The sequence below is a fragment of the Petaurus breviceps genome, unplaced genomic scaffold, assembly GCF_028583685.1.
Source record: "Petaurus breviceps papuanus isolate PSGF00001 unplaced genomic scaffold, PetGlider_PUasm1.0 90752, whole genome shotgun sequence".
Taxonomy (NCBI): Eukaryota; Metazoa; Chordata; class Mammalia; order Diprotodontia; family Petauridae; genus Petaurus; species Petaurus breviceps.
This window is the reverse complement of record NW_027187336.1, coordinates 9374574-9390043: the sequence shown is the minus strand read 5'-3', so window position 1 is coordinate 9390043 and position 15470 is coordinate 9374574. Positions and strand designations below refer to the sequence as shown.

General features: G+C 38.3%; 1 protein-coding gene across 1 annotated transcript in view; it reads left to right on the top strand.

Annotated features, from left to right (window-relative positions):
- The first annotated feature begins 10381 nt into the window (after positions 1 to 10381).
- The window catches only part of NCKAP5 (NCK associated protein 5), a 1185533-nt gene continuing 1180444 nt past the window's right edge, over positions 10382 to 15470 (top strand). The window contains exon 1 of the mRNA XM_069067791.1: positions 10382 to 10761. The gene's annotated coding sequence lies outside the window, so the exon portion shown is untranslated. The remainder of the gene's footprint in view (positions 10762 to 15470) is intronic.

Sequence of the window (15470 nt, the reverse complement as noted above, 5' to 3'; positions counted from 1 at the left end):
TGTTTGTTTTATGTAGCTCAATTATCAGACTCTTCTTATTGTTAGAGTCTTGCATCTGTTATCTTGTCTTTTCTCAGACACTCAGTTGTTAGATCACGGGCAAATTAATTCAACTTACTAAGATTCAGTTTATTTATCTGCAAAATGAGGCTACAAATACTTACTAACTACCTTATGGGGCTTTTGTGAGGAAAATGTGTTTTTTTTTAACCTTGAAGTTCTATAGCAATCAATTAACAAGCTTATATTAAACAGCTACTGTGCTAGATTTAGGGGATGGAATAATTCATACTCTGAAGAAGCACATATTCTGCTTGGTAAGATACTATGTATATGTAAAAGCATATGCAGAATAAATGGAAAATAAATACAATACAGTTGGGGGGAAACACTAGCATTGGAAGATTTGGAAAGTCATTGAATAAAAGGTGATCCTCCAGCTGCATGTAGAAGAATATGCAAGGTTCTATGAGATGGAAGTGAATGAGTAGATTCCAGGTATGAAGAATAACTAATTCAAAGGTATGGTGATGGGATATGAGGAGTCATTTATGAAAGAGGAATGGAAAGAAAACCAGTTTAGTTGGATTATAGAGAGCAGGAAGGGGAGAAATGTATAATTAAGTTGGTAAGATGGGTTGGAGATAAGTTTTAAACAGATTTAGAAGACAAGCAGAGGTAGGCATTTATATTTTATCCTAGAGGCAATAGGGAGCCATGGATATTTATTGAGTAAAAGAGATTCATAGTCAGATCTGTTCATAAGGAAAATCACCTTAGCAGTTGTGTGGAGAATGTATTGGAGCAGAGAGAGATCTGGAGCAGGAAAACCAAATAGGAATCCTTTGTAGTAGTCCATGTGAGAAATAATGAGGGAGGAGCTCAGTTAAGGTGGTGGCTATATTAATAGAGATAAGAGGCTAGAATTTGTTTTATGATTTAGTTTCTGAAGACCACTTGTGTCCTGTTCATTTGCCTGAACTTTTGGCCACTTTCCTTTCTATACTTTCTGGTAATTGTTCTTGGGTTTTTTTTAAACCTTCTGTTTGTCCTGAGTTTTGTCTTCTCACTGTCAAGGCTCCAGGCCACTCCTTAGTCCTAGACTTTTAAGCATGTGGGTTCTCAGAATGGCTTCATGTCAGGCAGTGAGCTAAGCTTCCTCATTGACCACTTCACTTTTGATAGTTGGCTTTGCTGACAGGATGATGCAATACTCTTCACACCATGTACAAGCAGGACATCTCAATGAAACTGAATTTCTGGGGATACAGAGAGAAAAACTACATCCTGGGCCAATGACTAAAGCCCTTGGCAGGGAGGTCTAAAGAGAAACATAAAACAGCTGTGAAGAAAGAATAAGCTAGATCCAAGAGTACCTCAAAGATACCATATTTCCCAATGTTCTGATGTTCTTATTTTTTTTATTATAGAAACAACCCAGAGTCTTGTGGGGAGAATGGGAGAATTGCCAGGACACCTTTTGCTAATTATTTATAGCTCCACAGGTGCATGGGCAGCACTCCTGTCTTTGATCACTCCTGGGAATCAGATGTACTCTTTGATTGGGGGAAGCACTGATGGTGGAGGTGTATGCCTCCATATATGGTGTCTCAAACATTGACTCTCAACTGCCTTGCAAAGACAACTGTTTCACATGAAGAAAACCTTAACATCTGGTAGGAGCTGTCCACAGCTGAAGCTCTTTCAGAAGGGCAGGGGGATTAGGATTAGTCACAGATGGCTGGGCTCAAAATGACACTGGCTGAATACCACTTTCAGGGAGGCAAATTGGAAGTACATCTCTCTGATTAAATTCATATGTATTTAGGTACATGGTTTCTTGATCTTGTGATGGACTTGGATCATATTTCCTTGTTTTGTCCCATATATCTGATGCTGCTATGCTGCCAAGCTGTACTTCTCCTGCCTCTGACTTCTGTTTGGTCATTATCTTGAGCTAGATCCTCTGAGAATTGACTATTTTTCCTTTACTACCTCTCATTCCCAACCTCTTTCAGGCTGGACTGGACTGCTGAAATCGCATCCTGCATTCTTAGGTGCAACCCAGCTGGGACCAGGGTGAACAGTACACTGGTACATGTACTCTGATATATCTAATTCTGACCATCAGTCATACTTGGCCTTCTAGGTCCTATCTGATCTTTCCAGCCTTACTTTTTCTTCTACTTCTAGTCTACACTCATTGTGTAGATCCCAACATTCCAGAATGACACTGGAGCCTTCTAGATACTGGGAAATACTACAGGGACAGTTGTCCAAAGGCTCCAAAATGGCTCCACAATTGGAGCTCTACTTAGAGGTCTTTTCCATATCCTAGATCTACACTTTAGGGAAGCTCTAGAAAACATGTCAGAGTTCTACCACTGATACAGAAGAGTTTCCTTGTCAGGGGTTCCAAAGATCCCTAGCTTGATCCTTATCTGATGATCACATCTTGAATGTGAATTGCTTTCGAATTCACTGCTCTTAGTATCACAAAAGTCAAACACAGTAGATCAAAAGTACTGGAAGAATTCAAGCAAATTTGAGAAAGAGGCTAGGGGGTTTATATGAAAGTGGGATAGAAAACTAAAGAGATATCTAAGAGCTATCAATAGAGTCAGGGCAGGAGGACTGGAATCAAAGGAGCAGACCAGAGTAGCTATGCATATATGTTCCACGGGTTACAGCATAGTAGGGAGACCAGACAAAAGCTGACAAAGAAGTTAGGAAGCAGTAGTCAGGAACTCCAAAAGTGAACTACCTGGATAGCAGGGATCCAGAACCACAGGGGAGCAGTCCAGATAGCAGATTCAGAATGCTACCAATAAGAAGAAAGAGACTACTTAGACTAGGGGTTCCCAATCCCCGCCCCCCACCCCCTCCGCCATATTCCTTTTCTTTTCAGTGAAGTTTCTTGTATCCTCTATTGAATATAAAATGAAATAAAAATTTAGAGTTAAATATGCATCTACATGTAAGAAATAATATATAGTATTTTCCACAAGGAACAAGCATTTTTAAGTGCTTATTATTTGCCAGGAATTGTTCTAGGAGAGGGAATCAAAGGAAAAACACTGTCCCTACTCTCAAGGAGCTCTCATTCTAATGGGGAAAATTGCATGTAAAAACTAGACACATATAAGATACATTCAGAGTAGATAGAAGGTAACTTAGAAGGCACTAACAGTCAAATAAGGCATGAGGGGATGCAGGAAAAATGTGCTAAAGAAAGAAAGATTTAAGCTGAGGCTGAAGCCAAGAGACCCAAGTAAGGGTGTTAAAGCATTCCAAGCATAGAAGACAGCCAATACAAAGGAATGGAGGTGGGAGAAGCAGAGTTGTGTATAAGCAGAGGTTCCCAAACATTTTTGGTCTACTGCCTCCTTTTCAAAAAATAAAAAAATTACTCAGTGCCCTCCTGAAAATCTACTATCTTTAATGCTGTAACAGTTTTTTATTTGCTGCATTTCAAAAAATATAAAATATATATTTTTGAAAATGACACATCTTAAATTTAATCATTTATTTTAAATTAGTGGGGGGGGGGGTTTCCTGAATTGAAATTTTCATGACACAAGATTGTATCATGTAACAATATAATATCATATTGTAAACAGGTCATTACATGTACACATTCCTACTGATGCATGATGGACTTCTCAACAATGTGTGACCTGCTCACCTGCCAATGCTTGCTTGTTAAGACCTGCCAGCAGACTTGACCACTGAGAGGTTATAACTTGCATTTTATGTGTTTATTTGGAAAGTAATGTAATCATTATGACTTTAACTCTCTTAAACAACAGATGAAAAATGTACAAATGGTTTTTCAAAATTTTCTTATATTCTCTTCTTTCCTTATGCTTCATTAACCGCCTTATTTTTTCAATACCCCCCAATTGTGCCCAAGGCTACTCCTGACCCTCCCCCGCAGATTGTTCCAGTGCCTCCCAGGGGATAGTGTCTCCCATTTTGGGAAACCTTTGTGTATTAGGGACATCAACTTGGCCAGTGTAGTAAGACTGTAGAGTGCCAGGAAGGGAGTGAGGTATAAATATGTAAGGAAGACTGGAAAGATAGGAAAAGGTCAAGTTACAAAGGTAGGAGTTTGTATTTGATCTCCGCCAGAGCTCATTGTGTAAAGGATGCTATGATCAGACCTATGCTTTAGAAAGGAAGCTAGGGGAGAGTAGCACCAATGCAATATTTACAGTACCCATGATCACGATCAAGACTGTGACTATAAATATCACATGATGTTGGACTGCAAAATATACCAAACTCTCCATATAGAGGACAGAATTGAAGCATTTATTTAGACACCAGAAAACTGAGTCTCATAACCAATTAGCTGATTCCATCATAGTACCAAAGATATTAAGAAGACATAATAATGCTAAGAGCCACAGCATCCTTCAGCCTTCCGACAAATCAATACAAGCTCAATGTTTACTCACAAACCTCTCTCTATCTTTGCCTGAACACCTCTCCCATCATCTCTCTGGCTCTGGCTCCCCGCTTCCTGTGGTTCAGCTCTGCCCTTCAGCAAACTCCTCCCACCACAGGCTCCATGGGACTACATTCAGCCTATTGGAGGCAGAGTTTATCTTCACAGCAGGGAAGTTTCCTGTGGGTTCTGTTCCACCCTTTAGCAAATTCCCTCCATCACAGGCTCCATGTGATTACATTCAGCCTATTAGGGGGCAGAGTTTACTTTCAAAAGAGGAGAGGTCTTCAAACTCTCCTAGGTCTATTAAGGGGCAGGGAAGATCTTCAAATTCCCATTACCATTACAGGGGGCTCTGTGGATAAAACACACTGGGCTTGGTGTCAGGAAGACTCATCTTCCTGAGTTCAAATTTAGTTTCAGATACTTATTAGCTGTGTGACCCTGGGTAAGTCACTAAATGCTATTGGCCTCAGTTTCCTCATTTGTGAATGAACTAGAGAAGGACATGGCAAACCACTCTAGTATTTTTGCCAAGAAAACCCAAATAGGGTGGGAAAGAGTCAGACATGACTGAAACTATTGAACAACAGATGCTTTTGAAAAATCACTTTAATCACTGAGTGTAGCATTCTAGTTATAAAAGCATTAGAGTGAAAAGAGAATTGAGGCAGGGTGAACAAAAAAGAAGCTATTTCAATAGTTCAATTAAGAAGGGATGGGGGCCCAAACTATGATGGTGACTTTGTGAGTGGAGAGAAGTGATGGTTTGTGCGAAGTGTCACCAAGGCTGAAATGACAAGATTTGGCAGTAGATTGGAAATGTGGTGTGAGTGAAAGTAGGGAATGAAGGAGGATACCAAGGAACCTTTGTGACTAGAAAGCTAATAGTTTAGAAATGAAATAAGAGATAAATTTTTCATTAAGAAAGCTATTTGGTGCATGTCTTCTTTTGTATTGCAATGTTGTTAGGTGTTATAAGAAAACAGTAAAATGAATCTTGAAGTTATTGACTTCTACATTGCTCTAAATGCAATCAAAGCATTTTAAGCATATTTAGTTAGAATATCATGTGCTTTTCTAGGGGCATACCAAAATTTTTTTAATCCATTGATTATTGATTTGGAGTTTCTGAAATACCTCAATAGGATAATATATTGCAATAGATATGAAGAAGAACTTGGATTCAGGAAGACCTGAGTTCAAATCCTACCTTAGAAATGTATTACCTGTGCCCCAAGACTTCTCAGTCTCAGTTTTCTCATCTGTAAAATGGGATAATGGCACCTAAATTTTGAGTTTGTTGTAAAGATTAAATGATATGATATAGGTAAAAATGTTTTGCAAATCTTAAAGTACAATATAAATGTTAGCAATTAGTATCTACCATCCTTGATGAACTTATTGTACCTACCTTCTGACTATGTATGTACTGTACTTTGGGAATCTTTTACTTAGGTCCTATTCTACATCAGAAAGTATGGTGCCTTTCACATAATAGGTACATAAGAATTAAATTGAATTTTTCTTCCTGGAGCTCAGTCTAATTCCAAAATATAGGCAGGCCAGAACCTATGGGTGGGAGAGCTCAAAACTAGGCACTTATCTGGAAGAAGGAGGGGAGAAGGACAGATCCTAACAAATATCTTCTAGCAAAAGGTGACCAAAGGACATTCTTTTTACAATCCAATGACAAGTATGCTATCAGCTCTCAAAATGGTTCATCAGTAGTGTTCTTAAGGCTTGGAGACAGAATTTAACTTAACAAACCATGGGTCCCTGGATTCTTACAATTAGACCATGGCTACACATGAACCATTTTGCCCACCACTATACATTGTAGAGACCTTGCTATTTAAGAATGATTTATATATGAGCTAGTTTTATCTATGAAAGCATTGAACCACAAACAAAAAAAAGTGTCTATTGATTGAGGAATAGGGAAACAGATTGTATTACAGATATATAATGGAATATTTTTGCACAGTAAGAAATGATGAATATGAAGAGATCAAAGGAGTATAGAGAGTTATATGGACTGGTCAGAGTTAAATAATCAGAACTGGTAAAAATAATGTGCCCATTGATTACAATAATGTTAAATGGATTGAACAACAACAATAAGAGCACGCAAACTAAAATTTTGTAATTTTAGTGACAAAGTTTATCCACAAAGTTTTGAGATACTTTCCTCATTTCACTGGAGAATTGGGAAATTATGTGTGGGGAATATTTTATATACTTTCAGACACAGTAGATGTGATGGTTAGTTTTTCTGAACTATTATTTTTCCTCTTTTTTTATAGTTATTTTTTCTTCCCTCTACCCCCAAATGTGGCTGATTAGGGGGATTAGGAGAGATAAGGACATACATATGCTTACAGGCATGGATGGTATGCCTCTCCAATTTTCAAATGGCCCAAAGTTAGGAGAATTATTATATTGGATGGCAGACAGGAGACAAAAAGATCTAAAAAGTATATAAGGAGCCAAAATTAATTCAAATGAAATTTAATAGCTATAAATATAAAGTCATAAATTTGAATTGAAAAATAAAAGTCAACTCCACAAGGAAAGGATAGTTGAGAAATGACCAGGCACTTATTCATGTGACAAAAGACCTGTGATTTTTAAAAATCAATTTAATGTTCAATATGTTCAATATGATGAATCACTGGGATGAAATGGCAGCCAAAAAAGCTACTGAAGGCTAAGGCAGCACTAAAAAATAGAACTATCTAGTGCATGTAAGGTGATATTTGCACTGTTTTCTGCCCTGATAAGAACACATCTGGAAAATTGTCTTTACTTTTGGGTACCACAGTTCTGGAAGGACAATGACAAACTTGATGGGGGCTCATAGGCTAGCAATCAGGAAGGTGAATAAACTAGAGACTACGGTATAGGAGTGTTGGTTGAATTAACTGAGAATATAATAATAATAATAATAAGTATTTTTATTGCACTTAACATTTGTAAAGTGCTTTACAAATATTATATCACATTTTTATAACAACCCTTGTAAGTAGGTACAATTATTACTTCAATTTCATAGATGAAGAAACTGAGGTTAAGCAAATTACCCAGAGTCACACATGTAGTAAATGTCTGAGGCCAGAGATGAGATAAAAAAAATAAGAGCAAAGGGGTCTAACATTTGACAGGATGTAAATAAAAATCTCCTCTAACAATAACAGTTAAAAGTGGAATGAACTACAAATGAAGGTACAAAGACTGAACGATCACTAGGAATTTGGTTCACCAGATTACAGTTTAGATACAAATTAGAGAAGGTGACCTCTGATTTCTCTCAACTCATAAAATTCCATGATTCTTTCATTGTGGGTGAAAGTAGATCTGGACTGGCCTCAAGAATGGATCCCTCCAAAAAGAGGTGGTTCATAGCTTCACCCTTTGTTATTTAGTCAATTAGTTTTATCCAACTCTTCATAATCCCATTTGTGATTTTCTTAACATAGATATTAGAGTGGTTTCCCATTTCCTTCTCCAGATCATTTTACAGACAAGGAAACAGATCAACAGGGTTAAGTGACTTGCCCAGGTCACATAGCTAGTAAATGTTTAGGCTTCATTTGAACTCAGATCCCCCTGACTCCAGGCCCAGTGCTCTATCCATTGTACCACCTATCTGCCCCAGTTTCATACCAAAATGGTGCAAAAACTGTATTATAAAATTAAAGCCTGTTTGTAGCTCTTGGTTTTGCCCAACTCTTTCAGCTACAAATAAGTTAGGGATGGAAATTCTCTAAGGGGCATAGGAGCATTTAAAATCAAAGAATTAAAATAGAACTTTAAGGGCTAAACATCTTGAACCCTGGATTTCTGTTGAATGCCCAGACCAGCATTCTCTGCCATAAGGGCAGAGAATTTGCTAGCCAAAAGAAGAAAATATACCCTTCTAATTTCTGGATAATATTTAAAGGGGAGTTAAGTTTCAAGATCAGAATATATCCCATCCCTGATTAATTAAGCCTTTATATTGAAAAAGAGAGAGAGAAAAGATTAAGAACAATAGAATTGCAAGATCTAAATTTATCTTAAGAATCAGTCAATAAAATAGAAGAGATTCAGCTATATAGGACACAGCAGGGTTTAGAATGTGGGCAGTCCTATTTTATAATAAAAAGAGGGGGGAAAGAAGCTCTTTAACTTATGAGAACATCAACCTTTGTTGGTAAGTACAAGGAATGTGCTGGGTCAAAAAAGGTTAATAGGATTAAAAATTGTGTTATAACAACTCTATTAAGAATAGAAAAAGTTCCTTTTCAAACAGTTTTAGCTCCAAGGAAGAGATATCAGGCAATACAGGGAAATTGAAGGCAGGATAATGAAGTGGTACAACCCGTTGATCTCTAATGTTTTCATTGGAACAGGTAGAAGTTCCAGAAGCGACTTTCTCATCTTTTCACTTCATATGATGCTCCTGAGCCACTAGGTTTTCAGCAGCCTCTGTTAACAGTCAGCTCCACTTGCAAGTTCCATATGTGTTTTGCACAATGGAAACTTTGTTATAATTTTTAATTAATTACCCTCAAAAGACTGAATCTATAATGATGTGGGGCAAAGAGAGGGCCAAGGGGAGGGAATACGGGCAACACCACCAACAAAAAGAATTGAACTTGCTTGTTCTTTTCAGGTGCAATCCTACCACAGATCCAGATATCCTGCTATATCCGTCTCCTTGTCTCATGTTGTGTCCTATTCTTTCACTTACTATTATTCCATGATTTTCCTGGAAAGACTTCTTTGGTCAGGGTCCAAGTTCAAACTCAAAACCAATTAAAGTAGTTCTCTCCCCTCTCTCTATCGTGATCTCTGCCAAACATTTTAGACTGCAAACACAGCATTTTCTCCCCCATTGTCTCATTGGAGGACCAGAAATGGTGGCGGGGGTGGTGGGGGTGGGGAGGTGGGTGTAAGCTTCTTGGGACAAATTTCACAAAATACTTTCTCCACATAGATACAACTTCAGTGTGTACAGAGAGAGACTTTGAAAACATAGTTACACTGGCTCTAACATGACTTTATTTCTGTGTGATTGTGTGTTTATTATACATGGCCTTTTCATGAGTCTCCTTTGTGCTTTTCTCAGTATGTATTTTCTTCTGTTTTCCATTGTTACATTTTGGGATCCCCCCTTCCCACGTATAGGACTTTAACTCTTAGACTCACAAATTCTGCATAAATTCTTCTAACACTTTGACTACAGGTGAATTTATTTGTTGCAAGTTCTAGCAGAGTCCAGGGCATAATTATTGTAACCCACTCTGAAAAATGGAAAGGAAGAGGAAATGCCACAAGTATTGCCAATATTTATTGTAGCACATGGTTAAGTGTAAGGAAGTAATAGAACAATGTTTCTCAGGGGATTATTCAAAAGGAAAATGACTTAAATTAACTGTTCAGGCAAACCATCTTATTTACACTCACTTGAAATACTTCACAGAGTCAGTGTTTGGGAGGAATAAAACCTAGAGCCATAAATCAAATCTCCTTTCAGAGTAACTGTTATGTAGGGAATAGGTCAGGGAGGATTTTTTTTAAGCTTTTAGATTAATGAAGAATTTTCACAGAAAATTATTAATTACTTCACCTCCGCTATAGAATAGAGTTCACTGTAGGAGTCAATGGTATTCTAAGTACAGCTTTTGATGAAGTAATCGGCTGCTTCTGGGGCCTGTTTCAGCTGCCCTGGGCGTGCTTCAAATGTAAATGACTGCCAAATGGATTCTTTCTACATTCCAGCCAATTAAAATACATTTAAAGTGCAGCTGGTGGAAAGGAAAGCCACGTGATTGTGAGGGAGAACTTTGGGGAAGGGAGACAAAAAACAAACTTTTTTTTTTTTACCAGGACAGGCTCCCCCCCCCCCCCCCGCCTCTCCCCTCCTCCCCCCACGCAAGCAAGCAGAATATTTAGGGGAAGCAGAGAAAGTAATAAAAGAGCCTATCTTTAGCTCCTGTCAGAATCAAAGATGACACTTTTAGCACCACCTTAAAAGACACAAAGCCGGGAGTGTGTTTGTTAGGGTGTCAGTTTTCTACCCCTGCCTCTTGAAACCCTGTATGTTGGCCGGCTGCCCGATGTGGTGCTGCATACAAATATTGACAGAAGACAGCGGTATTTGTTAAACCGGGACTGGGGAAGCCAGTGATTAAAACTCTTGAAGGAAGATCCGAAAACCCCAGGAACTCCTCTCAATAGCGTTAGAGCGTTGCACGAATGAAAGAGAAAACACTGAGTTGGGTGCAGTGAAAACACTGCACTGCCCTGTCTGCCATGCCTTTTAGGTAAGGACAGATTTTCCCCCCTCCCTCCCCCCATAATGTTTATGTCTGCATAGAGTTGACTATGTGCTGGCAGCCTCCGCTGTTTGATTCACAAACTGAATGTTTGCCTGGGATTTTTTTCTTCTGGAGAACGCTATGGGATGTTCCGTGTGGTTAAATAGATAGGAGTTATCCAGTGCGTCCAGGCTTCTTCGGAATTCCAGGATGCCAGGGGATTTAAAGGTTTAGCTCTCTGCTGCCCTGTCTTCCTACCTGTTTGCATAGAGGCGTCTGGAGCTGTATCCTGTTTGATTTACAGCTGCTTTCTGCTTCCCCACCAATACCTGAAATGAAGTTTTCTCTCTTTTCTTTCTCTTGCTCCTTGTGCCTTACCTATGAAAAGTGATTTTTGCCTCAGTTCATAATCAGTCTAACATTAACAGCTTGTTTTCCAAAAGCAAAAACATAATATTTGGAAATACCTCGTATTATCTTGACTTTCAACCATTCCTAAAGTAGGTTTTCGATTTGGTAGTACTTCTCAATCACTCTTTCTTTATCTATTGAAGAAACACTTCTAGATGCATGGTCTCTTTAGTGCCTTGTACTTGTCTCAAAAAAAAAAAAAGAAAAAAAAAGAAAAAAAAAAGGGGGGGGGGGAAACCATAACCCTCTATGGCTCATATTTAGACTTGGATCTTCCATTCTTGTGAATTGTAAATGGGATGCGGTGGAGTAGGCAGAGGGCATGGATTTCTAGCCATCAATTTACCAGCCAAAAACATACAAAGTTCCTGATTGTTTCTTATTTTTGCATGTCACAGTCGGCCCTTTTTTGGCTTCACTTTTGTCCATTGCAAACAAAGAATCTTACCCATTTCATGGTAAAGGATCACATTGCAGCATGAGGAGTTCAGCTAAATAAGCCTTATTAATCTTTACTGTGCCAGTAGCTCTGAGGCCAGGCCAAACTGAGGCTTTCAGAAACTCTCCAGGTACCTGCTGCCAAAATAAATGTTAGGCAGCTTGGAAGGGGGATTTTAAGGAATCTTGCAATTGCACAGTTTTATCCATTGAGTTTGCAAAACCCAGGAAAGTTGAAACTCCAAAGATTTCAAAAAGAGCCCATGCAAATCTATACCCTCTGTGTGTGAGAGAAACTTGTGGGGGGGATCATCGGTTCGCACACAGAGTACGTGTGTCTATGTGTGGGAATGTGAATAAGGAGCTACACTGAATGACTGTTGTGTTTATGAAATGGGGGTTGTGTGAACCAATACATATGTGAACGAATAAAGCTTTCTTACCAGTGGCAAGGCCAAAGCTTGGAGAAGCACTGAGTACACATGGTAGGGGGTGGGCACCTTACACAGGTAGAGCATTTGAAGCAGTATAGATTAACAAAAGGCCTTTTTGAAAAGAAAGAAAGAAAAGCTTTTGCAGAAAGAAGGGCAATGATGGGTAATGATGATCAGTTCCAACAAACTAGGTACCTAGATACCCAAGTCTATGATGAGTAGGTTAATGAGTCCAATAAGTACTAGCTTGTAATGAAGGAAATATATATGGGTGTTGTGGATTTGAGATTAGTGAATAAGATAGGAAGGAATTTTCAGGTGCTCAAGGACTACAGTGCCATGTCAGCCCTTAGAGACAGCTAGGTGGTGTACTGCATAGAGCATTGGACATAGAATCAGGAAGAACTGAGTTCATACTTTGCCTCACACTTATTAGCTATGTGAACCTGGGCCAATCGCTTACCTTGTATTTGCTTCAGTTCTCTCATTTGTAAAATGGATATGATAATAGCATTTCTCTCAGGATTATTGTGAGGATAAAATGAGATAACATTCATAAGCATTATATAAATACTAGTTTCTTGTTTTCTTCCTCTTCCTCTTCTTTGTTCTCCTCCTCCTCCTTCTCAAATAAGGAATGAAAATGGTCTTCACCCTCAGGAGTTTTCAGTTCAATTGAGGAAATATGTCTTATAAATATGGAAGGGAAATGATAGCACATCTACTCTAGGTCTCTGAATTTACAAATGAAGAAGTTGAGGCCCAGAGAATTTAGGTGCATCAGACCTTTATTGATAATACATTCTTTAGAATTGTGTTCTCCCAGGTTGGGGCTGTGGGCCCCAAGAGGTATGTAAACTGACTAATCAAAGGATAGAAAAATGGGTATCTTACCTTCCCAAGATCATAGGGATCTTCTCAAGCACAACTCCACCTACATTACTGCATGACACCCCATTTCTTTTGATGTACAAGTTTCCATTCTCTCAATTTCTGCAATCCAGATATCCATGGCTACGATGGTATAGGTGTCATTACAAAATGGCTATGCCTCCTCCTTCCCTCCCTCCTACCATCTGTGTCCCACATCACTTGTTGGCTGTAGAAGATGCTCCTTGGAGCATGCTTTAGAACAGTGAAGCAACCCACTTCCACCACCACCCCCTTTTATAAGTTTTGTGTCTTTTTTGTGTGTCTTTTATAAGGAGTTTTATAAGGCTTTTGATCTGCATCTGGATTTCATCACATTATTTTTCCCTCTTTCCAAACATCTTTCTTACTATCTGTGGAACCACCAAGCTTCCAGACACTCCGGTCAACAACCTTAGTGTCCTTTCATCCTTTTCTATATTCTCTATTACTTCACCTATTTAATTAGTTGCAAAATCTTTTTATTTTTGCTTTTATGTCTCTTATCTTTTCACTTATTTCTAATTACATTGTCTAGGCCCTTATCACCTCCTGTCTGGACTACTGTAGTAACCTCCTAATTGAACTACTTGCCTCAAGTCTGTCTCCAATTCGATCTACTTTTCTGGACAATGCAAAAGCCACTTCCCTGCTCAATAAACTCCAGTGATCCCCATTGACCCTAGGATTAAATATTATTTCATCTTTGTCATTCTTTTAAACTTTTTTTGTGTAAGTTTTATAATCTATGTAATTATTAGCCAACAAATCAAGTCAAACAAGTTTTTCTTAAGTGATTCCTCTGTGTTAGGCATTACGATAAGTACTGAGGATACAAATAAAGGCAAGAAGTAGTCTAGACTCTCAAAGAGCTCCCGTCCTTATGGCACAACAATAAATAACTACAATAAAATACAAATATGATAAAAACACATCTGTATATGTATAAAATGTATCTAGATATTTACATGTGTATATGTATATCATGTATATGTATATCATGTATATGTATGTGTGTGTATATGTGTGTGTGTGTTTCTACATATATGTGATGGAAGGCAATCTAAGAGATGAAGGTCCTGATCACTGAAAGGACTGGGAAAGGTGAACTTTGCAGTTGGTGAACTTTAAGTTGTACCTTGAAGGAAGCCGGGGAAGCTAAGAGGTACAGGTGAGGAAGGAGAAGATTCAAGGCATAAAGAATAGTAAGTAGGTCATTGTAAATGAAGAGAATCTGGAATCAGAAGTCTCTTCTTAAAAATGGAAGGGGGTGGCTAGGTAGCACAGTGAATGGAGCACCAGCCCTGGAGTCAGGAGGACCTGAGTTCAAATTTGACCTCAGACACTTAACACAAAAACTAGCCGTGTGGCCTTGGGCAAGTCACTTAACCAAATTGCCCTCCCCCCCCCCCACCAAAAAAAGAAAGAAAGAAAATGGAAGCCAGAAGACCAGAATCTCTTATCTTCTAAGCTCTCACCAACTCCAACATAGGCTCAGAAGAGTGGATAATACTTATTCCACCAATAAGAAGAGGTTTATGAAAATGGAGTTTGAACTATGGATTACATTTCTCCCCTGAGACAAATTTTTTTTAAAGTTCCTTGCAAGGATCTGTAGGGCCAACCTTGAAACCTGTAACTATATAATATAGCACTTTGAAACAACATGAGTCATTTTCTTGGTTTCCTAGGTATCTAATTTATGGTATTATTGAAATTAAAATAATCAAATGGGTATTAACAGTAAATAAACTAGACATGGGAGAACATTATTTGAGAAGGTACTACAGGGATAACATACTTAAATATATGTAGAACATAAATGCATATTATAAAAGTATATTCATATTCATTATACAGAGCAACCAGTCACATGAAACCAAGCAAAGCATATCTAACTAGGCAAGGTTGGCCAGCTGCAATGGTAACATGATCAACAAGCCTTTACAAAAATATAGTCCCGTGTTCTGGGCAACTTGGCCACTCATGTAGGTGTAGAGAATGGAGTAGTCTCCATTAATTCTTATGCAGATGGACTTTGAGCCATGAGTTTTATATATATACACACACACACATATATGTATCTATATATACATATATCATATGTGCAAGTACATATATATGTGTATGCATATATTACTCACACACACACCCCAGAGCGGTTTCACTGCAACTTATATTCTTAGAGAGTTGCCTAGAGTAGGAGTATTAAATTCAAATAGAAATGGGGCCAATAATACGCACAAAAGGAGTCCTGCAACTCAGTAATAATAACTTAATTTTAAAATGCAATGTCTGTATTTTATTATATTTATATTAATTTTATCAAATATTTCTTAATTACATTTTAATCTCATGCTGTGCTTGGGAGCATGGTGGGCCTCCTGTGATTGGTAAGCTACAATGTTTGACACTTCTGTCCTAGAGAACTAAAAAAATTAAGCGACTTGTCCAGATCAAACAACCAGTATGTGTCAAAGGTGGAACTGAAAACCAGGTTTTCCTGGTTTCAAAGCCACCTCT